This window comes from Hippopotamus amphibius, chromosome 10, assembly GCF_030028045.1.
Source record: "Hippopotamus amphibius kiboko isolate mHipAmp2 chromosome 10, mHipAmp2.hap2, whole genome shotgun sequence".
Classification (NCBI taxonomy): Eukaryota; Metazoa; Chordata; class Mammalia; order Artiodactyla; family Hippopotamidae; genus Hippopotamus; species Hippopotamus amphibius.
The window spans coordinates 116,372,247-116,394,741 of record NC_080195.1 but is presented as its reverse complement, the minus strand read 5'-3'; the positions used below and the strand labels follow the sequence as shown (position 1 = coordinate 116,394,741).

The 22,495-nt window shown below is 58.7% G+C and overlaps 1 protein-coding gene across 2 annotated transcripts in view; it reads right to left on the bottom strand.

Annotated features, from left to right (window-relative positions):
* ADARB1 (adenosine deaminase RNA specific B1) overlaps nucleotides 1–16,129 on the bottom strand; it is a 109,795-nt gene extending 93,666 nt beyond the window's left edge. The window contains exon 1 of one of the 2 annotated variants that reach the window (XM_057696366.1): nucleotides 15,993–16,129. The gene's annotated coding sequence lies outside the window, so the exon portion shown is untranslated. Of the gene's footprint in view, nucleotides 1–15,891; nucleotides 15,909–15,992 lie in introns of those variants that run through there. The other variant, XM_057696370.1, reaches the window with a different exon arrangement.
* Nucleotides 16,130–22,495: the final 6,366 nt, after the last annotated feature.

Sequence of the window (22,495 nt, the reverse complement as noted above, 5' to 3'; positions counted from 1 at the left end):
GCCGCAGGGGGACCCGCCTTCCCTGGAAGGTCCTTCCCTGCAGACGGATGGAGCGGTCCAGGGCCCGGGGCCAGACCGCCCGTGCTGCGCTCTCACACGCTGGTGCCTCAGCAGCTTCCCGGGGGCAGGGGGCAAGGTGACCTCTGAGGCCCCTTCAGGCGCCTGAATAAATAGAACTATTTTGCAAAGGATCAAAAGGCAGGAATCCCGATCCATTTGGCAGAAAGACCAGCAGATGAACTTCTGAGGCCCACTGGCCTGCACCCCGACTCCCCGCCTGCCCTCCACGCCGGCTGCCCCGCGTCGAGGTCCTCTAGCTCTTCCTCCTCAGGGAAGCCCGCCGCTGTCCCTGGACCGCAGCGCACAGGGGCACGGGACCTGGTGCCCACCTCCTCCACCCTGCCTGGTTCCAAAGCACACACAGCAAACACCTAACAACCACCCCTCGGGGCCACCGAGCTCAGAAGCACAGCCCCACGCAGCCCGGCGCCCCCGGGAGCTAGACAGACAGAGCCCATGCTGGCGGGGAGCCGCCCGCGGACACCCCCCACCCCAGAAAGAGCGTCACTTCACTAAACTTCTCCAATCAGTCCACTGTCACGACCCTTTTAAAACACTGACCTTTCCTAATGTAAAAATCACCAGATGCAATTCCTTTTCCTTTTCATTGGTAAAAGCAGAAATAACTGTGTAAGTAGTTAAGCTAAACGTCAGCTAACATCGAAGCAGGGAATTTCAAAACTGAAGCCGGGGAAGAAATGGGATTACTTTAGAGCTGGTTTAAGATAACACCAGGGGCAAAGGCAGGTGGCTGGCTGAGTAAGGAGAGAACTGGCAAGGACGTCAGACTAGAAAGACACGCAACTTCAAGGTGTATCAGAACCTGTGCTTCACGGAGAAAGAGACCGAGGCTTTACTCACGGCTGCACCTCCATCATCCGTGCCTGACACACAGCAGACACTCAAAACTGCCTGCCGACGGCTGCACGGATAGATGAATGAAAACGCCTTAACTCACACCAAGGAAGATGAAGAGCTACGTGATTGCAAGAGGCTAGAGCCCTCGGATCTAAGGAAAGGTACGACCACAGAGCGCACACTGCTTCCTGACGACCTCGGTGCCACAACAGTCATCGTGAGTCAGGTGCTCGAATTCTCAGTAGGACGGACTGTGAGCTCAGGATTTCACTGTCTTTAAACGAGGTGGCCGAGGCCATTCTCGGGGGGAGTGAGGTGCTGTGGACGGACAGGACAGAACACTAAGTCTCAAGACAAGGGACCAAGGTCAGACCCCAGGGAGGGGGCTGCTGATGTCAGATGGGCAGGGGAAGCCACGGCGGACATCTGAGGTGGTCACGTGAGCCACACGGGCGTGGCCACCAGCAGCCTGCCCGCCAGGCTCTTGGCAGCTGGGCCAGCGCCTGCCAGCTCAAGAGAGGCCTGTCACACCTCAGGACTTTTGTGGACCGCCAGGCGACAGCTCATCAGTAAGCTGAAATAGGCAGTGGTGAGAACATTATGCCACGGAAACTGTCAAAGCCCACAAAGCAGGGCTTCTTACACCATCACCCCCCCCCCCAAAGCCACTTGTTAAACACGGATCAGCGCAGCACTGCGGTACCTTACAGTACGTAAACTACGTCTCAAAATAAGCACACGGGACAATGGCGAGAGAAGGGACTCATTCTAAAGGAAGGGAAAACATTAAAGCAAGTAGCAAACAATTTTCAGTGTTAAAAGTAAAGTGAGGCTTCTCCTGATAAGGACAGAATATTGAACATCAGGAAATCTGTGAATGAAACTTGACTGTATTAACAGATGGGGGAACCGTACGATCATCTCAACGGATGCAGAAAAGCAACTCATAAAACTCTACTGCTGTACATGATACAGTTGATTTTTTAAAACCTCTCAGCATGCAGGCAGGGACTTGCTTAACGAGATGAAGGGCACGTACGAAACGACTACAGTGACCACCACCCTCGGCAAGGATGCGCGGGAGGCGTCCACAGCAAAGCTGGAACCAGAGAAGCGCCCGCTGGTCACCGCCACTGTCCCAACACCCCACTCGGCCTGGCACCACGAGGTCCAGCCAGTGAATAAGGGGAAAGCGCAAAACTCAGACAGGAAGAGGCACCGCCTGCACGACCTGGTCCTCTCCGCCGCTGAGCCGGAGAGAACTCCGCAGTGACAGCAGCAGGAAATGACACCTTCCGAAGGAGGCGTTTAGGGTAGGAACAAGCTGCATTTCTCGTCCCTGGGCAAAGGACAGAGCACGCAATGACCGAAGCAACTGCCTAGCCAACCGGAAAAATTAGTAGATCCTGGCCTCAAACCATAGAAACAGATTTCACGTAGACTGATGGGCTAAACTGGAAAACAATATACAACTGCTGGAAGAAATTAAAGAAGGAAAATGTTCTTAGGACTCAAAACCCAAGTCAAAAGGAAAAGACGGATCAGTGTGAATATACAAAATTCAAAATTTCTCTTTGGAAAAAAATAATAAAGTCAAGAGACCAAGGACACCTAGGAAAACCCCCGTAGCCATGGGCGAGGTCCCCAATCTGCACCCCGGCAGTAACTGCCTCCGGGTCACAGCGCCTCTTCCCACCAGGTCCAGGCGATTCTGACGCCCCCCTCTGGGGTAACTGTGCCCGTCGCCGCCACGGATGCAAGAGACGCCTCTCCAGGATGCTTCACGCGGGGCTCAGGTGGCCAGGATCTCCAGTAAGAAGGCCTGGGAGTGCTTCTGGCTGGGACGACGCGGCACCCCCCTCCGAGGCAGAGTCACGAGAGCTCAGAGGCGGTGGGGACGGCCGAGAGCGGCGCGGAGACCCCACGCAGCCCCCACCCAGCTTCTCCTGAGGGGCACGTCCTACGGAAGCACTGAACACTTACCAAAATCAGGACAATACCGCCCGCTCCGCTACCGAAACCTCGCCAGTTTTCCCGCTAACACCCTCTCCGTCCCAGGACCCCTGCAGAACCCATGCGGCACGTTGCCGGCACGTCTCCGAAGGCCCCTCCGAGCCGGATGCCACTTAATCCTTCCCCATCTCAGGACCTGGACGTTGAAGAACCCCGGTCAGGTGTTTTCGGGATGCCCTCTACCGGGGTCCGCGGGCCGCTTCCTCGTGCCCACGCCGTGCCCGTGCCCGTGCGGCAGGGAAGCTGTGACGGCGACCTGTCCCACCACAGGTGACGCTGCCCGATCACCAGGGCGAGGTGGTGTCTGCCGGCTCTCTCCACTCTAAAGTTACCGCTTTTCCCTTTTCAATAAGTAAGTAACTTGGGGAAGAGATACCCTGCGACTAGGAGAAGATCCTGTTTCTCCTCAAACCTTCACTCACCAACGCAGCCTCGGTCCTGGGTCCGGCCTGAAGTGGCCACTGCCCTGGAGCGCGCCTCGGCCCCGCTGATTCACCGGGTCCTCTGGTCCCCTCCCCCCGACCGTTCTTCACCCGCGTCAGCCGAGGAACGCTGGATGCGGACCCTCACCCAGCTCCACCGTCACCCACGCCCCGCTCAGAGCCGCCAGCTCTGGCCCTGCCCCCCCAGGCGGCCCCCCCCTTTCCCGGCCCTTCCTCCCTCCCTGCACCACCGGGGTCCCGTCGCATCCTCTCAGAGGCGCCTCTTCTCTGCTGGGAGGAAGCACTTGGGCGTCCTCAGGGGGCTGCGCGAGGAGCTGTGCGGCCTTGCTCTAGCCTCCGTGTCTCTCTGCACCACCTGCGCGTGCGGACAAACACGGAACACCGCGGGGCACACTGACACCGGGGTCCAGCCCCGCGCTCGGGCGCCTGTCCCTCCCCTCGTCTGCAACTGCCTCCGGGCTCCTGCCAGCACCGCACACGTACGGTTCCTTCCTTGCGGACACGTGCGCACCGCCACCTCACCCCGGGAGAGACAGACGGACAGCGCTGCGTGCAGCCCTTTCTCTCTGTGGCCCGAGAATCTAGAAAAGTGCTGATTTCCCGAATCCGGATGGTTCTTTCCTCCCCCGCCTTTGGCTGTGGCGCTGTTACTGTTCTGTCCGACACTGAGCTTCGGTTCCGTTTGTACCCCATTCTGAGCTCCCCCACAACCTGGGTGATGTTCATTTATTTTGTTTTGGGGTCTGAGGCCCCCAGGGCCGGGCCGTAGCGAGAGGTCCACTCAGAGAAGCCCTGGCCCACCCCTCCGGCCGCGAGTGCCCCCCACCCCGCCCCGGCAGGGCCCAGTCCCTCCCGCCCTGGCTTTCCCTTCCCGCTTCCCTTCTGCACGACTCACCTGAAGGGAGCTCGCCGGATGCGCTCCGACACCCGGCCCTGCTGCCTTCCTGCGTGTGCTAGACCTCGCCAGAGACCGGCGTGGCCACCCAGCGCCTCCCGCCCGCCCCGGCTGGACAACTAGGTCACCTGCCCGGGGTGTGTCCGCGGGCTGAATCCCTAGGAGGGCCTGCGGGGTCACAGCATCCGCCCACGGAGCCCTGCAGCTGAGGCAGAGGAAAAAGCGAATGCTGGGGAAGCGTCCTCTGTCCCACCCTGAGCCCAGAGGGCGCCGTCCCAGGAAACCCAGTCGCCTGTGCTCGGCCTCACGTCCGCGGTGTTTCGCCCGGGGCCCCCCCTCTTCAAGACGCGCGGTGCGGGTGCCAGGACAGACCCGAGCGCGCACCCCGGGGTCCCGCCCGTGGCCCTGCTGTCACTGTCACGCGTGCCGTCACCCCAGGCCCCTCCGAGCTCCTGTCCACACAGAGACACGCTCACACTCACGCACACTCAGAGCAGTGCTAGTCACAGAGGCAGAAAGCGGACATGACCAGACGCCATCCCCGGTGAAGGGACAAAAAAGACGTGTGACCCCACGTGACAGAGTCCTAGTCAGCGGCTAAAAGGAGCAACGTACTGACCCACCGCACAGCGCGGGCGACCCCCAAACGCCGACACCGAGGACTGCCTATGTGTGACTCCATCCACACGGAGCGCCCAGAGAAGGCAAGTCTGGAGAGACCGAAAGCAGAGGTGGCCGACGGTGGGAGGTGGTCATGGGAACAGGCCACAAACACACGCAGCACTGGGGTGACAGCAACAGCTCAGAACTGGGCCACGGGCTCAGGGGCACAACTTAGAGATTCATGAACGTGGCTGACCTGTCTGCTTCCCCTGGGGGAGTCTCACGGCAGCTCTGCGAGCAGGAGAAAACGAAGCCTCCCAGCCTCGTGCCCCCTGCCCTGCCCACACCCTCCCGAGCACTCAGACATGGACACTCGGGCAGCAGGCCGCCCGCGCCACCAGTGTGGTTTCTCTCCACCGCCGGTGGGTCTGGGCCAACACCTGGGGGACGGGTTCCCTGCCCGTGGAGAGCATACACCAGGCGCGGACAGGGCCACGGGCACATGGCAGGGCAGCGCCCTCCCCGGCTCCCTCGCAGCACAGCTCTGCCCCAGGAATCTGAATCCGCGCACCTTTCCGGGCCACGGCGTGGCTCCAAGTCTTGCTTAACTAAAGGGAAAGCCCTCCCTTCCCTACAGCAAGGCTTTTGGTGAGAAACGCTGAGAGTCATCAAGCTCAGCTCCTTCCCACCTGTGCCGCACACGCCTAGGGCGATGGTTCAGGGAGAATTTAAGGGGCGCTGGGCTGGTTTACACAATACCTGCCTTTCCTCTGGAAATATCAACACCCTCAGTTTCATCAGAGGATGAAATTAAAGAGTAGAAAGCTTCACCATGAAATGATCAAATGCGTCTCACTCACGTGCACGTGGGTGAAAACCACCTACTACGCGACAGCAAAGGAAGACACCCGGAGCCAGAGTCAGAGGATGCAGACTTAAGCCCGACCTGCATTTGGCTGAGGCTGGACCACGCCTTCAGAAGGACCACAAGCCAGCAGTCCTGACACAGCAGTCACCCTACCACTTCCAAAAACCAGCTGACACCTGACCATGGTGCCTTTTTCCCCTAGGTTTTCGTTGATGGTCAAATCCAAGTTGAACTCTGTGACCCCAAGTTCTCGCAGCTCTGAGATCCTGATTCTTTCCCACGAACTCCACGCCCTCCGGGACGAGGGTCTCCGCCTCAAGCCCCCCAGCTTCCACCCGCAGTGAGTGAGGCTTCACTATCAATGCTTATGCCATCCCGGAACCGTCTATTCAAAAAATTACTAACCACGGGTCTTTAACCGTATGGATAGCTTCGTAATGAAAACAAAGTTTTAACATGTTAAGAAAGAAAGGATACTCCCCTACAGCATCCTGCCAAGAGGACACGGCACGGCAACAGGCATATCGTGAGACCTAACGCAGACGACCAATTCAGAACAGGAGCTCCTTTCGACTTATTTTGGGTAGATTCCTATTTTGAAAAGGAATCAAATTTGAAATGACCAAGACGGATCCACGTGCACTTGATGTAATGAATTTCGTTCATGCCAAGAAGAGAGCAGACAGAACCCATCGCATCACTGCTCCTTCAACCGGCCCGAGCACAGACACCTCTGGGCCTGCACCTTCAGACGGGCCTGGAGCCGTTCGTGCTCAGGCTAAACCAGGCGAGTGCCTGCGTGCACTGCTGGCCCGCCTCCTTCAGGAGCGCCAGGGGTTGCCTGTGTGGCCACCCAGCAGCCTCCCGCCCCCGACCTGGCGCCTCCCCCCAATGGGCCCCCTTCCTAAGGCAGAAGCCAGAAATGCAGCGCCCTGTCCTCTGGCCGCCACGAGGCAGGCTGCGCCCGCCCCACACCTACAAAGCCTTGCCTCCCGGCAGAGAAGCCTGAGGGCAGGGCCGGCAGAACCCACTCCTGGGACCCGCGACGGGGCGGGCTGCGGGAAGGGACCGGGCGGCAGGAGGCGGCAGGGCGGCCGCCGGGAGCCGGGAAGCTGCCTTGCGTCCTGGAGGAAACTCCCTCCTCCAGGAGCTCACGCACCCTGCACAAGGGGACCCCTGGCGCGGCAGGGAACTTGGCTGTTGGCAACCAAAACGAGGAAAGGAACTGGACTTGCGGGCACTGCCCTTGAGAAGAGGCGCGAGGCCACAGTGACTCTGAAACATTATCCAACCCGCCCAACGTGCGTGTGAGCCACCCGGGTCTCCAAGCGTCCACGATGCACGGACCACTGAGTTATCTTCAGTCATTTACTGACACACTCAAGACCTACAAGCCTGAAAAACCCATCCTCGCCCAGTTCAACAGCTAACATTGTCTGGTCCCCTAAGACTAAGAAAACTGAGAGGAAGGCATCATCAGGCCCCCGCCCCCTGGGCTCTGGTGTCTCCTCCCCAAGTCAGAGCCCAGAACTCCGCGCCCGGCGCCGCCTCCTGACCCACCCGCCCCCCTCTTTCTGGAAAGCTGCGGTCCAGAGGGCCGTGGCAGGACACCGCCAGCCGGGTCCAGCCTCTCGTGCACCTGCAGCCGCCGCAGTGACCGGCCACCCGGAGGCTGTGGACAATGGCCGAGGGACCCTGAAAGCACTCAGAATGTGTCGCTCGACTCCCGTGTACAAGAGCCTTCTAGAAATGGGGTGACCTTGGACGTCACTAACTCGACCACCCCTTCACACACGGCACCTGCGGGGGAGAGCCTGTGAACGGCCCACCGCGTCAGCAGGGCTGGGGCCAGGCGCCCAGTGCCCCAAACGCCCATAAACTCTCCTGTTGGCTCCTCTACCAAACGGCTTTTAAGCTACATTCCTTTAGAGTTTTGAGCCCTTTGAGCCTCCAAGGTGAATCAAGTATTTTTCATCTTATTTGGCTGCTTTTCTGAAACCTCCCAGAATTACTCAAAGTAGTCTCACTTTCATCAAGACGTAGTTAGAACGATCACTTCTCTATGACGGATATTGTCATTTCTTAAGACAATGCATTTCAATTACACGTTGCCTGAAAGGGGTTAACAGAATAGAGCTATTTTTTTTCAAGTTGAGGACTCCCTGTTTTCAACAGATTAATTTACTATATTGCACTTTATAGTTTTAGAACAATTTTGAATGTCTTGTAAATGTTCCTGTTCTACAAAGAGAAGCACAGAACTCTGGAGATAACACAGGCACATGGCAATAAACAGAGGACAGATTCACCCAGCACGGGGGGAGGGGGGCCTCAGGCCGAAAAATCACGTTTCCAGAGGCAGACAGCCTGCATTCGGATCCTACTACCTGTGTTACAAGTGAGAAAAAGCCACTCATTCATTCCACAGACTCCGGTGGGCGCCCGGTACCTGCCAGGCGCTGCTCTGGGCCTGAGGACAGAGACAGAGCAGGCCCCTGCCTTCCCAGGCTCCACTCTGCCAGGCAGGCTGACGAAAGCGGGGAGTGTGGGCACAGAGGGCAGTGGGGCACGCGGCGGGGGGAGGTGAGGGCACGGAGGACTGACGCCCAGGAGAGAGTGGAGGCGAGGCCCGAGGGGACAGGGCGGCAGGAGAGGCGGCCTCTGAGGTGGGGCAGGTACAGGGCTCTGACCCGTCCTCCAGGTGGGGCCCGAGTCTGGCTGCAGGTCCAGAACAGATGGGGGGAGGGGGGAGGGGAGGGGGCTCCTTGGGGGAGCCAGGTACGAGGGGACGACCGTGCTTCCACAGGACAGCCTCATCAGGAGGAAACAACGGGTTTCCCCAGGCCTGACACACAGCAAGAGCTCAATAAACGTCCGCTGAACACTCTCCCGCCATCGGTTCCCAGCCTGAAACACAGGGGCGACGAGACGCCGACCGCGAGGCCCGTGAGGAACGACGGACGGGAGCGAAGTTCCAGCCGAGAGCTGAAGCACATGCGTGCCTGCGCTTCACAGATGACACGTGAGTGCGTAAAAACAAGCACCGCGCGCGCCACACGCCAGGGATGTGTGACACGCGGACTGGAACTGAACCCAACGTCCGAGGACGTCTGCAGCCCGAGACCCCCCACCTCGGGCCCTCCGGCCTCCGCTGGCTCCCAGGGCCCTTCTTAACCCTCCAGGCCCCCCGCCCCCCAGGCCCCACCGTCCGCCGACACCTCTGCTCCCACCTCCGTGGCCTCCCCGCACGGCTCCGACCAGGCCCCTGTCCGCCGCCAGAGCCTCCCGTCTCGTGCCGGGGCGCCTCGTCCCCCTGCTGCCGGCCCCTCCCAGGCCCAGGAGAGCCCCCGCAGCTGGTGTCCCCACAAACGCCCTGACAAAGGCTGCCAGCGCCCCTGGCCACTCCGATCAGCAGCCTCCACGCCAGGGCAGGACACGCATGCCGCTCCCCCCCCACCCCTGGCCAGGGCGCCCCTCGGGCAGGCTGGCTCCCCCGGGCAGAGACCGCTCCCTCTCTGAGCATCCGGCCAGAGACGGCCCTCAGCCAAACCGCCACACCCCGGAGGGCAGGGGCACGTGACGGGGCGCCCAGAGCAATGGCAGCCAGCTCCCCCCGGCCGGAGCGGGGGGGGGGGGGGGGGGGGGGGGGGGGCGGGGAGGCTTCGTGCATTTCATCCTGTTGCCTGAACTACCGAGGTTGATATTGTGAAACTCTACACCAAAAAAAGAACCCCAAATAACCACAAACAGTACAAATCGGCACGCAGGAAAGATGCTTTACCATTTCACCAGGCAACTTGAAGTGAACACGGCTGCCCCAGTGGGGCTTAAGTCTGCAGGGGCCCCACGCGACACCACCCGCCTCCCAGGAGGTGGGGGCAGCCATCCTGGAGGCAGAGCTGGCACCTCCCTCCAGAGCTTTCAGACGAACAGGGCACCAATCAGGAGCCAGGTCTCGCTAGTCCTCTGAGCAGAACTGAATTTGGTGAATACAGGTGACAGCTTCTAGTTAAGTTAATGACACTTCTAGAGACGTGTATTTTTTTAATAAAGAAAAACGCCATTTCCACATGTATCTTTCTGTAAGGATGCCCCAAGGCGTGTTTAGCATCACAAGCTAATAAGAAACTAGATCCTAAGTCCTACAGCCAATTCCCAAGCTTCCTGGACTGAGCACAAAATTACATTTTATTTCACGCCCTCCTTTCAAAGGGGCAGCGTGTCTCTGAGAAAGATTTTCGGAGCGCATCCAGGCTCCCGTGCGCAGAAGTCCTGCCTGGCTCCCCCTCCGGCCACCCCGTGCCGCCATCCCTTCCCGACGCATCAGGAATCTGTCCGTCTCCACTGGACCATCCCTGTCGGCCCCCAAACACACGGCAACCACTCTCACTTAAAAATTAAAAATAAAAACCCCCTTGAGCCCACCACGCTCCAGCTACTGTGCCGTTGCCCGGCCCCCCTCAGAGGGCCCTCCACATGTGACATTCTCAACCCCTCACTCCACCCGGGCCTCCCCACCTCAAGGCCACTGCCGCTTACTGAATCCAAGACCCTCCTCCTCTCGTGGACCCCCTGCCCAACGCCCCCGGCTCAGTCCGCACCCTCTGCTCTTCTGTGTCTACACCCACGGCCCAGACCATGGTTTCAAACATCAGCGGTATACAAACGACCCCCCCACATTTACATATTTGGCCCCAATCTCTTCTTGAACCCAACCTTGAATTTCCACGCAGATCCAAACATCTCCACTTGATTACAAAAATAACAAGCAAAGTAAACCCTCTTAAGCATCGTTAGTGAAGTACTATTTGAGGCTTTTACGCTGGCTCAGCTATCGACCCACCGACCCTAGAAGACCAGGTGCTGCTAACCCTTAATTTACGGGAGAGAAAACGGAAGCACAGGATTACAGAGGGAGCACAAGCTCACACACCTGGTGCATGTGGGACACAGACCTGCCCGCAGGCCCGGCCACGGACCCGGCCCGAGGAACCGCCTTCCCATCTCACAGCCGAGCCAGCTGGCTTCTCGGCCAAGAACCTGAGGGGTGTTCCGGGCTGTTCCATCTCACAGAGCCTACCAGCAGTCCCAGCGGCCGCCTGCAAAACACGCCACGTTCCTCAGTTCTAAGACCCGCACTTCCCCACGTCTTCACGACTCTGAAACGGGGCAGGAACTCTTAGTCACTCAGCTCAGCCATTCCTCTCGGAGGCCTGACTGATGGGGCAACGTGGCCCATCAACAGGTCAGTCCACACATCATGTAAGGACCGGAACCCTCTCCTTAACACCTGCCGGTAAGATCAAGAAAGCATCCAAACTCGGGTGTATCCGCAGCTTGGACGGGCCGCAGACACGGCAGGGGTGCAGTCCTGAGACACGCCAGCCGGGCCACAAGTGGTGACAGCGCAGCGGACCGTGCTGTGGGGCTGACTTGGCGGGGTGAGTTCTAAAGGTGAAGACATTTTATAATTCCTTTACCTCACTCACATTTTCCTTTTTCATGAAAGCACAAGACAGGCACGATTTTAAAAGACTATTTCTCAAGTCTAAGGGCTCTTTCAAGACGTGACACCTAAGTGATAGGAAAGTGTTGTGTCCTAGGCAAATTGGTAACATTTTCCTGTTAACAGCACAAAATAAGGCTGCGAGTGACAAAAACAAGGCTGGCCCTGAGCCCCCCACCTCTGCCCTGGTGCCAGGCCCCAGCAGGTGCCTGGGGGCTCCTGCTGCGCCCCTCGGGCCCAGGGCAGGGGACGGGGAGAGTCCTCCCTCTGCCACTGAGCTGTGGCCTCTCTGCGCCTGGCTCTAGAGAGGCCACGGCTCCGGAGACTAAGGGCAATGCCTGCCTTACAGACCGTCGTGAGAATCTAACTCATACATGTGAAGCGCTTAACCGGCCGGGCATGCCACAAGCTCCCGACAAGCAGTAGCTGCATAACAGCCAGTGATTCTTTTCAAAGGGAACTCAGATCACGTCATTCTGCTGTCTGAAACGCTGAAGTCACTAGGAAGGCAGGCAGGCTGGCCGGCCGCCGCCTGGCAGCCCTAGTGAGGGTGAGATTACCATCTAAATTCCATACCCGCCAGCCTCCGGTGCTCCCACAAGCTGCAGCCCTCCCACCTCTGGGCTCACTTCCTGCCCCCTCCCTCCCTCTGGGCCACTCCGGGCTCCCAGCAATTATCAGCACAGGGACAGGAAGCTCGACCCGGGGCCCAAGGCTGTGACTGCAGAGTTCCCCGGCCAGCGGTGCCCGGTGCGCTCCACCCTCGGAGCTCGGCCTCAGACCTCCCGGCCTGCGAGGCTGACGTGCTCCTCCTGGGACTTGGGACTTTTGTTTCAATTGCAGTCTAGTCAACTGACAATGTTACCTTAGTTTCAGGTGTACAGCAACGTGATTCATGTATACACATACATACAGCTATCCTTTTTCGGATTCTTTTCCCCTGTAAGTTATTAGAGAATGTGGAGCAGAGTTCCCTGTACTCTACAGTAGGTCCTTGCTGGTTACTTTATATACAGTAGTGTGTGTGTGTAATCCCCGAATCCTAATGTATCCCTCCCCCACACCTCCCCCTTTGGTAAGGGTAAGTTTGTTTTCCACATCTGTGGGTCTGTTTCTGTTTGTAAATAGACTCACTTGTATCTCTTTAGTGCCCACACGTAGGCAACATCACGTGACCCCTGTCTGTCTCTGACGACTTCACTCAGCATGACCATCTCCAGGTCCATCCATGTTGCTGCAGATGGCATTGTTTTGTTCTTTTTTATGACTAATATTCCACTGTACATACAGACCACATCTTCTGTACCTATTGCTCTGTCCATGGGCACCCAGGCTGCTTCCACATCTGGGCTATTGTACACAGTGCTGCACTGAACACTGGGCTGATGTATCTTTTCGAATTACGGTTTTCTCCAGCCAGCACTCAGGGCTTCAGCTGGGCTTTACCATCCTCATCTCCCCGGTGATGTGACCCCTATGAGGGCAAGAACTACCCGTACTGTGTTCAGCCGCCTGTCTCCAGCACCTAGAACAGTACCTGGCACATGGTAAATACCTGTGCGGTGACCATGGGAGTGAAACAAATCTGCCCTAGATATCTGCAAGCAGAGGGTCACTGCACTTCCCATAAAAACACCAGGCCCCTCCGAGCCCCCCCACTCTCTGCCCCATCTTCATTTTAAATCCACCACAAAGACAAACTGAAAACCGGAGCCGTTTTTTGGCACACTCCTAGAACACCGCACACACACAGGAGGAGAGCAGCTGGCAGTACTAATCAGAACACCAAAAAATTGTGATAATTTGGTACCAGTGGCCTGGACCAACAGGTGCCCGACAAGGCAGCAAGGCCAGGTGGACACCTCTGTCCACACTCCCAACAAAGGCGATCTTAATGACCTCAACGTACAATTTTTAAATGAAATTCTGTTTGCCTTTCCTACTCACATGTCATGAACACACTTTCTAAAGGTTTTTGTTTGTTTTTTTGTTTTTTTAGAGCAGCATTTCCATCACACCAAACTGTAGGTTTGGAAATCTGTGGTTTAGAAAATTGACAGAAAAAAACATCATGTTTTCCAATAAAACTGGACATCTCTAAGCTCTTCAGTTTCATACTAATATTAACTTTTTTTCTTTTTTCTTCTTTTTTGGCGTGCCACACATTTCACAGGATCTTCGTTTCCCCATTGGGGATCGAACCTGGGGCCCCGGCAGTAGAGCACCAAGTCCTAACCATTGGACTGCCAGGGAATTCCCCCCACGACTTAAACAAGCTTTTTATAGGCTGGTAAATATATCCTTCACCTATTAATCTCCAAAATGTACTTTCTAACTATCTCCAACTTATTTAAATAAATGCCTTGGTAGTAAGTACTTACATAGCTCATCACAGCCTTCAAGGGAATAAAACCCAGCTCTTACATAAACCTTACAGCTAAGGAATTTTGATGATTAATAAAAAATGATTAGTGGCTTTTGACTGCACCCATGTACAAAAAAAATTCACTGCAGCACTGTTTCTTACAGCAAACATTAAAACTATATTAAAACACATACATGCAACCGTGTATACACTTTGACCACTGCTGGAACTACACACAGTGAACCGGCCACAGCAGTTGCAGGGAACCGAATGGCTAGGGATGGAAAGGAACAAGGTACTCTCATGTGTCTGTACTTTTTCGATGTGCAACGTGCGTGCTTATACTTTCAAATCTATAAATAAAATTTTCAATGGTATACATTTTTAAATTTTATGACTAAAGTATAAATTTCATTTTTAAAATGTAATGCTATAAAAATGTTTAATAAAGCAAACTGCCAGCTTCTGAACTTTTTTGAACTCTGCCTCATTTGCTCAGCACTGTACACCACGGGCCCAGCACAGCACATCACGGAGAAGCACTTGCCAAATGAATTAGTTTGCTTTATTCATTCAGCAGACAAATATAAATTTAAAGAATTTCCTTATTCCAGTCTAAAAGCAATTGAAGTGCTCTTACGACACGTAAATTCGCAGAGAGCTGAATTAGCCTTCGAGCCGAGAAGTTTTTTGTGGAAGCTGTTATTTGCTAACTGTCCTTTCTTCACCTCCCAGGACTGACCTCAGGAGCACGCTGCATCCCGAGATACGTGTGTCATCCATTTCTCTGAGCTGGGCCAATTTTCTTTTCACCACTGCCCCCTGCAGAAAGGCCTCTTTTTTCCCCCTTCCAACGACAGCTTCAAATTTTGTTGTCGCTGAATATATTCGGCCTCAGGAACCTTCAGACATCAGCAGGGCACAACTCAACAGAATCCTTGCAAAGACTGAGTGAGTCCCTGCCCCCGCCTGGGCAGGGCAGGACTGCCAGCCAGCTCACTGCTGTGGGTGGCCCTGCGGAGGGGACCCTGTCCCTGGAGGGACCCTTCGAGGAGGCAGCCAATTCCCACACCCAGGAGGAAGGGTACCGGCCAACCCCCGCACTGTCCTTCCCCCTTTCCCCTCAGAGAAACCCTCAGCAAGAAGGTAAAGGAATCTCAGCCTCAGAAAAGAGATGATCATCAAAGGACACTTGCCCAGGACTGCCCTTCACACAACCCAGGGTTTTGGAAAATGCAGCTCTAGGTGGCACCTTTCAAAGGAATACAACATACGGTAAATTTAAGAGGGAACAAAGAGGACTGGAATACATATTTCTATTCTCAAAACTTACTGATCACCATCTTGATGAGGGCACTCCGAGGAGGGAAGTCTGACACCAAGCCACTTTCCCTTACACTTCGAGGGCTGAACGCTAACCACTATGGTCTGAGCAAGAAGAGGAAAAAACGCCCTTATCACAAGTGACAACCCAAACCCGCTGGCTAAAAATAGGAACTGCGAACCCGACACGGCGCTGCGGGGCTCCGACACCTACATCGGGAGTGGAACACACCTCAGGTTCTCCAGCCCGTAAACGGGGACTCCGACCCGTTTCGGCGTCCACAGCCCCCTCGGACTCCTTCCCCCAGACCCACCCCCGGCCCGGGAATCTTCCCGCTGCAGAGGCGGACGCGTCAGGATTCACCTGGAGCCCCCGGTCGCGCCAGCCGGCTCCGGATCGCCGCAGACGGCGGGCACCGGCGGGAACTTCCCCGCCCCGGGACGCCCGCGGCGGAGAGCAGCCCACGCGGACGCGGCGCCCTCGGGAGGGGGCGCGGGGCCGTCCCTGGCGCGGCCGCCCCCCGGGGGTGCCCCCCTCCCCGGCGCAGGCAGGGCGCCCCGCGCGGACACGGTGCCCTCCCGAAGGGGACGCGGGCGCAGCCTCGTCCCGGGGCGCAGCCTCCCCTCCCCGGGGCGCAGCGCATCCGGAGCAGAAGCGGCGCTCCCGGGGAGGGCGCAGGGCTGTCCCCGGCGCAGGCTCCCCTCCCGGGGGCGCAGCCGCCCCTCCCCTCCATCCCCGCGCCCGGCGCGCACGCCCCGGGGCGCAGCCTGCCCTCCGTCCCGGGGCGCAGTCCCGCCCCATCCGCGGGCGCAGCCGTCCTCTCCCGCGGCGCCCGGGAGCAGACGCGGGGCCGGCGGGGCGCAGCCTCCCCTCGCCGGGCAGCCTCCCGGGGCAGCGCGGCTCCCGCGCGAGCCGCACGCCCGGCGCGGCCTCCCCACCTGCCCGGCGGCGCTTACATAAACGCGGCCCCGCGCTGCCGGGCGGCGGGGTCCGGCCCGGGGGTCCGGCCCGGGGGTCCGGCCGCCGTCCGAGCCCCGCCGCGCCGCCGCCGCCTCACCTCAGCCCGGGCCTCCCCGCGCCGGGCTCGCGCCGCCTCTCCGCGGGGCTCCGCTCGGCCGCCCGGGGCTGCGGCGCGCGGGCCGTGGCCTGGCGCGCCCCCGAGCGCGGCCCCGAGCGCGCCTCCGAGCGCGGCCCGACCGGCCGCCGCCTCAGCCGCCGCCCGCCGCCCGCCGCGCCGCCCCCGCCGCCGGCCGCGCGCACGCCGGGGCCACGCCGCCACGCAGCACGGGCGCGGGCGCGCACGCCGCGCCGAGCCCTGTCGGGGGAGCCGGGGATGGAGCGGGGACGGGGCTGGGGATGGAGCGGGGGATGGAGTCGGGGACGGAGCCACGGCGGGGGGGCGGCCAGGGCCCGGGGCGGGGGTCGGCCAGGCCCGGGGCGACGGGGAGCCCGCGGGGACGCCCTCCAGACCCCCGCCCGCCGGCCCGGCGAGAGGGCGCGCCGGGAGCGGGACGCGCAGGTGCCGGGAGGAGATGGGGGGCGCGCCGCCAGAACCCCGGGGCGCGCCGGGCGGGGGCGCGGCGAGTGCGGCGGAGCCGGCCGCCCCTGCGCCTGGGCCGCTGCGCTTCCGCGGGGACGCACGTTCCGCCGCGTGTGTGCAGATGCGGCGTCGGGGCCGGAAGGAGCGACTGGGCGCTGCAGCTCTGCTCAGGGCAGAAACCAGTGGGATGGGGGAGACCGGCTCTGGAATGCGGTCGAGCCGCGGGTGGTCCACCGGGAGGACCCGGGGGCGGCGGCCGAGCCCGGGGGCTGCCCCCGCTCAGGGCGCTGCCGTCGTCGAGGCTGTGCTCGGGGCCAAGTGTGGCTGCCGCCCTCCCCGGCGGTGGGGCCTGGGGCGGCTCCTCGGACCTCTGCCTCTTTGCTCCTGTTCAGAATCGGGGAGAGAAGCCTCACACGGGGCAGGAGCCCAGCCCGGCGCCCCGTAAGTGTTAGCCACTGCTGTGATTCCCAGAGCCGCGGGACAGAAGGGAGCACCCCTGAGACGTCAGTGGCTGCAGCACGGATTAGCCACAGGGGAGAGGGCTGCAGCCGCCGCTGCCCGCTTCAGGTTGCTCTCTGATGGAAAGGAAACCCCTGCATGTGGGGCCTGCCCTGAGGGCCAGGTGCCAGCAGCACAGGGTCCCAAAGCGGTGCTTGTGGACAGCGGGGAAACGTCAAGACTCCCGGGATGCCTCCGAGGGGCTCATCCTTAATAAACAAAAAGTGCAGGAGCACTTTCTGTCTGTGTAACAAACCACCCCGAAACTAAGTGGCTTGAAGTAATCGTCTGTTTGTTCATGACCTAGAGGGCCAGCGGCGGGGGTGGCTCAGCTCCGCTCCGCGGGGCAGGGCCCGTGGTAACTGGGACTCACGTGGGCAGCTCCCATGGGCCGTGGCCAGGGCGGCTGCTCAGGCTGGCGTGGCTTGGTCCGCAGCAAGAGGGAAGGCAGAGGTCGGCACGCGGGGCTTTTCCAGCCTCTGCACCACGTCTGCTAACATCCTGTTGCCCAGAGCAAGGCAGAGGGCCCAGCCCTGAGTCGGTGCAGAGGCCTTGGCCCAGCGCAGTGTCCTGCAGGGAGACACGTGCCTGCCGTCCAGCGGGAGCTGGGCGCGTGAATCTCAGCAGCAGTGGAGAGAGCAGTGCCGCCGTGCCCCCCCCCCCCCCCCCCCCCCCCCCCGCCTTCACGCTGCTCCCACCAGCTGGCGGGCCTCTGGGCAGCTCTGGAGATGGCCCGAAGCCTGGGATCCCCCCTGCCGGCTGCACTGCAACCCCTCAGACGCCAGCATCTCCAGGGGCAGCTTTATCCTGGAGTCCTCCCTGACCTGGAGGGTGGCGCACAGAGCGTGCCTCTTCTCAGGGGTGTGGGAGAAAGCGATTTGCGGGCACCTGGTCTGAGACATGGGATGCACCAGACAGGGAGGGAGGGTCGTGGGGGCACCCGAGAGGTCAAGGTCCTTGCCGCAGGACCCTGCAGCTTCTTGGGGAAAGCCCATCCTCCCCCTGTTCACCGCCAGTACCAGACCCATGGGCGCCCAGGAGGGGCCCCGGGTCTCCGCAGAGGTGCTGGCAGCTGTGACCGTATGGCCTTCAGTGCCTAGAGCCACATCCAGGCCTGAGCCCCCACCCCGCCCCCCAGGCCCCGCTCTGTTGTTTACCTCACCCATGCAAACCATGGAAATGAAGTAGCACCGTGGTGTCCAAGAGAAAAAAAGACGATGCGACACGCTCGCCTGTAAGGATCTAGCTGGTCCCCTCTCTGCCCCAGGGATGGTAGGATCTCCGTGAGTGTGTGAAACCTCACCTGCGCGGAACACTGGCCACACAGCCCCAGGTCCACTGTGCCCCGTTTTCCTTCAGCTGAACCAGATGGCGTGACCACGCAGCTGCAGCTCACGGGCAGAATGAGGATTTGGCCGGGCACTGCAGATGCCTCCGGGACATCATGGAACCAAAGGACAAAGACCTCACCCATCCAGGAGCCGGGATGGAACTGGTTTCAGCCCGTAGCTCAAGGCTGCTCGGGAACCGGAAGGAGGGGTGAGGAGCCCAGCCTGACAGCCGAGGAGCTGCTGTGTGTACGTCTGCACCCTGGCTCTCAGGGCGGCTTTCCACGGCAGGACGTGTCCAGGGCTTACAGGTGTAGAAACCACGCTATCATCCAACAACCCAGCAGAGCGTGGCAGCGTGTGGCCCTGAGAGGGGGCAGCTGTCACAGCCTGGCTTTCTGGGCCCTTCGTTCTAGGCCTGGGGGGCCGCCCCTCTGCTCACACGGGGCGACCCAACCTGAGTGACCCGGTCCCTGCCCCGCTGGTCCCGTGAGGCTGCTCCCAGGCCACAGTCATGGCTTCCTCGGGCCTGTGACGGTCACACCTACAGTGCAGATTTCAGTCATCTAATGCCGAGGAAGGACTACCTTTTATTTATTTATTTATTTATTTATTTATTTATTTAATTGGCTGTGTTGGGTCTTTTTTGCTACACACGGGCTTTCTCTATTTTCTGAGAGCGGGGGCTACTCTTCATTGTGGTGTGCAGGCTCCTCATTGCGGTGGCTTCTCTTGTTGTGGAGCACAGGCTCTAGGTGCGTGGGCTTCAGTAGCTGCAGCACATGGACTCAATCGTTGTGGCTCATGGGCTCTAGAGCACAGGCTCAGTAGTTGTGGCGCACAGGCTTCGTTTCTCTGTGGCATGTGGGATCTTCCTGGAGCAGGGATCGAACCCGTGTCCCCTGCACTAGCAGGCGAATTCTTAACCACTGTGCCACCGAGGAAGCACAGGACTACCTTTTTCTTGTTCTTTTGAAGCCCCTTTCATTGTAGTCCCTGTGTACAACCAAAAACATGTCCAAAAGAAAAAATGTGTAGTGCTCTGTTTTGTTTAATTCTGCCCAATATGTTTGAGAAAGGACTGGTACTTTTAGATTATAGTCTAAAAGTAGGTTATTGATTTCTTGTTTTCTAAAAAAGTCAGGAAGCTAAAACTACTACTGAGTGGTAACCAGTACACTGTGATATGTTTCTTTGAGACATATTTTTTGCCCTATATTTTTAAAAAACATGAGACTGGAGTAATAAAAGCCAGTTGCTACTAAACGTTCAGTCAGCTCCTCCTGGGAGTGAGCAGCTCGCTGGGGGTCTGCTCAGCTCGGGCCGAGCCTCCGCCTCTGGGTCTCTCGGCCCCACAGTGGGTCCCCCATCACGAGGTGGGCCCGGAGCCTGTGTGTGCCCGGAACACGCACGCCCCTCCCACTCCCAGCTCCAGGACGCGGGGGCGTTCTGACTCAGGGTGATTTCTCTGGGAACCCGGGGCCAGCAGTGACTTGGTGCTAAGCCCCTCTGTGCACCTAGCCCTGAAAGGTGTAAACCCAGAGGCGCTCAGGGTGGTCTTGACCGCCTGCCGTGTGCACCTCTCGGGGATGCCAGCCTGAAGGGAGGATCGCGGGGCGTCAGGCGGAGCCCGGCACTGGGAGCCTCCCGATGGCTGCTCAGTGCCTTAGACAGTGCTTCCCGTGCACACGCGTAAGACGGTGAACCTGCCGTGCAGTTGTTCAGAGTCGGGGGGCGGTGGGGGGGCGCAGGGCTGTGATAACGGGCCCAGCCTGGTGTAAGGAGCACAGGCCAGGGTCGGCGGGGTTCACGCCAGCTCCGCCCCCCGTTAGCGTGTGGCCAGGACGGCGTCTGGCCTCTCTGAGCTGCTTCATCCATAAAAGGAGAGCGTCCCACCCACGTGTGGCCCACCCCGTGCCCCGCGTGGAAGGCTCAAGGCCGAGAGTGTGGGTGCCGCGTGCAGAGCTGTGAGCACCTGGGGGCCGCAGCCCCCCACGCAGGACTGATGGCGGCACGCGTCCCCGTGGACAGGCCTATGAGCTGAGCCGTCGAGGGTGAGGAGGCCTTGGCGGTGAGGGAGCCGGGCAGAGGAGGACACCCTGTCCGCAGGCGATCCGGGGAGCCCTCCTGACCCGGCCCCATGGACCCTCGGCCCTCCCCAACCAGCAGCAAAATGGAACAGGCGAGTGGTCACACCAGGGGCATGCAGACCACGGCTGGGCAGCCGAGGACTGTGGCCTGTCTGTGCCGTCCACAGGCTGGGCCGACTGTGCATTCATAAAGCACTGGGGGAAGGAATAGGCAACAGACACACATGTGGCCCAGAAAGCCGAGCTAGTTACCGTCTGGCCCTTTAAAGAAACATCATGCACCCTCTGGAGTAAGCCAAGTAGGGCCCCCCTGAGTGAGACGCTGTCCAGCAGAGCACGAAGGCTGCCTGGAGGAAGGTCAGGCAAACCCGAATCGGGGCCGTTAGGAGGGGAGGGTGGCCTGTGAGGCACCCAGTGGTGTCTGCTCTGAAGCTAACGCACGCACCCAGGTGAACGCTGACCGCTCAGGGCAGGGGTAACAGTGGGCGTGGAAAGCGTTCAGGTGTGTCTGGAAATGCACTTGCGTGTTGGTGGAGACAGCCTTGGTGGTCGGTCGGGTGAAGGGAGTGGACGGGGAAGGACTGCACCTCACACCCGGGCCCGGGCCTTTGCGTGCTGAGCGGGTGACCTGGGTGATGGTGCTGTGTGCTGAGTGGGGACTGGAGGAGGTGCCTGGGAAGAGGCAGAGCCTGGGAAGAGCTGTGCTGAGTTTGCGGTGCCTAGAAGATGTCCACGTGGACGTCTGTGTTCAGAAGATGGCTGGATGTGAAAGGTCAGGGTGCAGAGAAGAGGACGGTGCTGGGGGCCCACACCTGGGAGCCTGGAAGGTGGGCGCAATCGCCCAAGGAGAGACGAGAGGGAAGAGAACCTGGGCCAGACGGAAAGAGCTTCCGCCGTCAGCGTGGGGTACAGGGAGCAGGAGGGCTGAGAACCCCAAGTGGAGGGACCCCAACAGGGGATGGTGTTTCGAGAAGAAAAGATAGGTTGGTAAAACGATGAGTCCAGATAAAGCGAGGACGGAAACTCTGTTGGAGGCCGTGGTGACCTTGAAGCTTCATCAGAGTGCTGGGGACAGAACTGACTACAAAGAGGGAACACTCCTCCTTAGGAGGCTCACCTAACCTTGACCTCAAAACCAGAAGAGAATGACTGAGGGGGAAAAGTATGAACCAACCTCACTCATGAACAAAGCCCAAGTAAGTTCTCACGACATCCTAAACAGAACACTTACCAAACCAAAATCCAGCAATACGTAAAACGAGAACAAAGACATGACCAACTTGGGTTTACCCAAGAATATAACTGATTAAACACATAAAAATCTATTACTGCGAATCACTGCCTCAGGACATCAAAGGAGAACCCCTGTATGGTCACCACAACAGGTGCAGAAAAGGCTCTTAATAAAACCCAGCACCCCTCATGCTGAGAAAAACGAACGCTTAGAAAACTAGGACTAGAAGAGAACGTCCCTAATCTGATAAAGGAACCTACAAACCCCTGAAACAAGCCTACGCCCACTGGTGGCGTGTTAGGCTCAGCGTCTCTAAGCCAGGGACGGAGTAGGGATGGTGCTTCTCTCCGCTGCTGTCCAACATTGTAAAGGGGCCCGAACCCCAGGGAGAGACACGGCTGTGGGATGAAGTGGGTAAAGGAAGAAAATAGTCGCGGGCAATGTGACTGCCTGCGCGGAAAAGTAAAAATAATCTGAATTATTAGATTTAGTAAAATCCAGCCAGGTTACTGAATACAGAATCAACACACACCCCAGAAAACCAATTTCTGTACGTCAGCCGTGAGAAACCTGTAATTTAGAAAAGTCATCCTGTTTGTAATAGCCACAAAAGTATGAATTACAGATAAAGCTAACAAAAGAAGTGTATATCTGAGACAAATGTTTTCAAAAACTATTGGAAGAGCAGGTGAATGTAGAGACCCTCCATTTTAGTACATAAGAAACCCTTATGTGTCATAAAAACGTCTCTTCTCCCCCAGTCACCTGCAGAGTCAGTGGAATTCTGCTAAATATCCCAGCCCGGGTCTTCAGGCGCCCTGACGGGTTCCAACAGGGAGGCAGAGGATTCAGAAGAGCCAAGATGCTCCT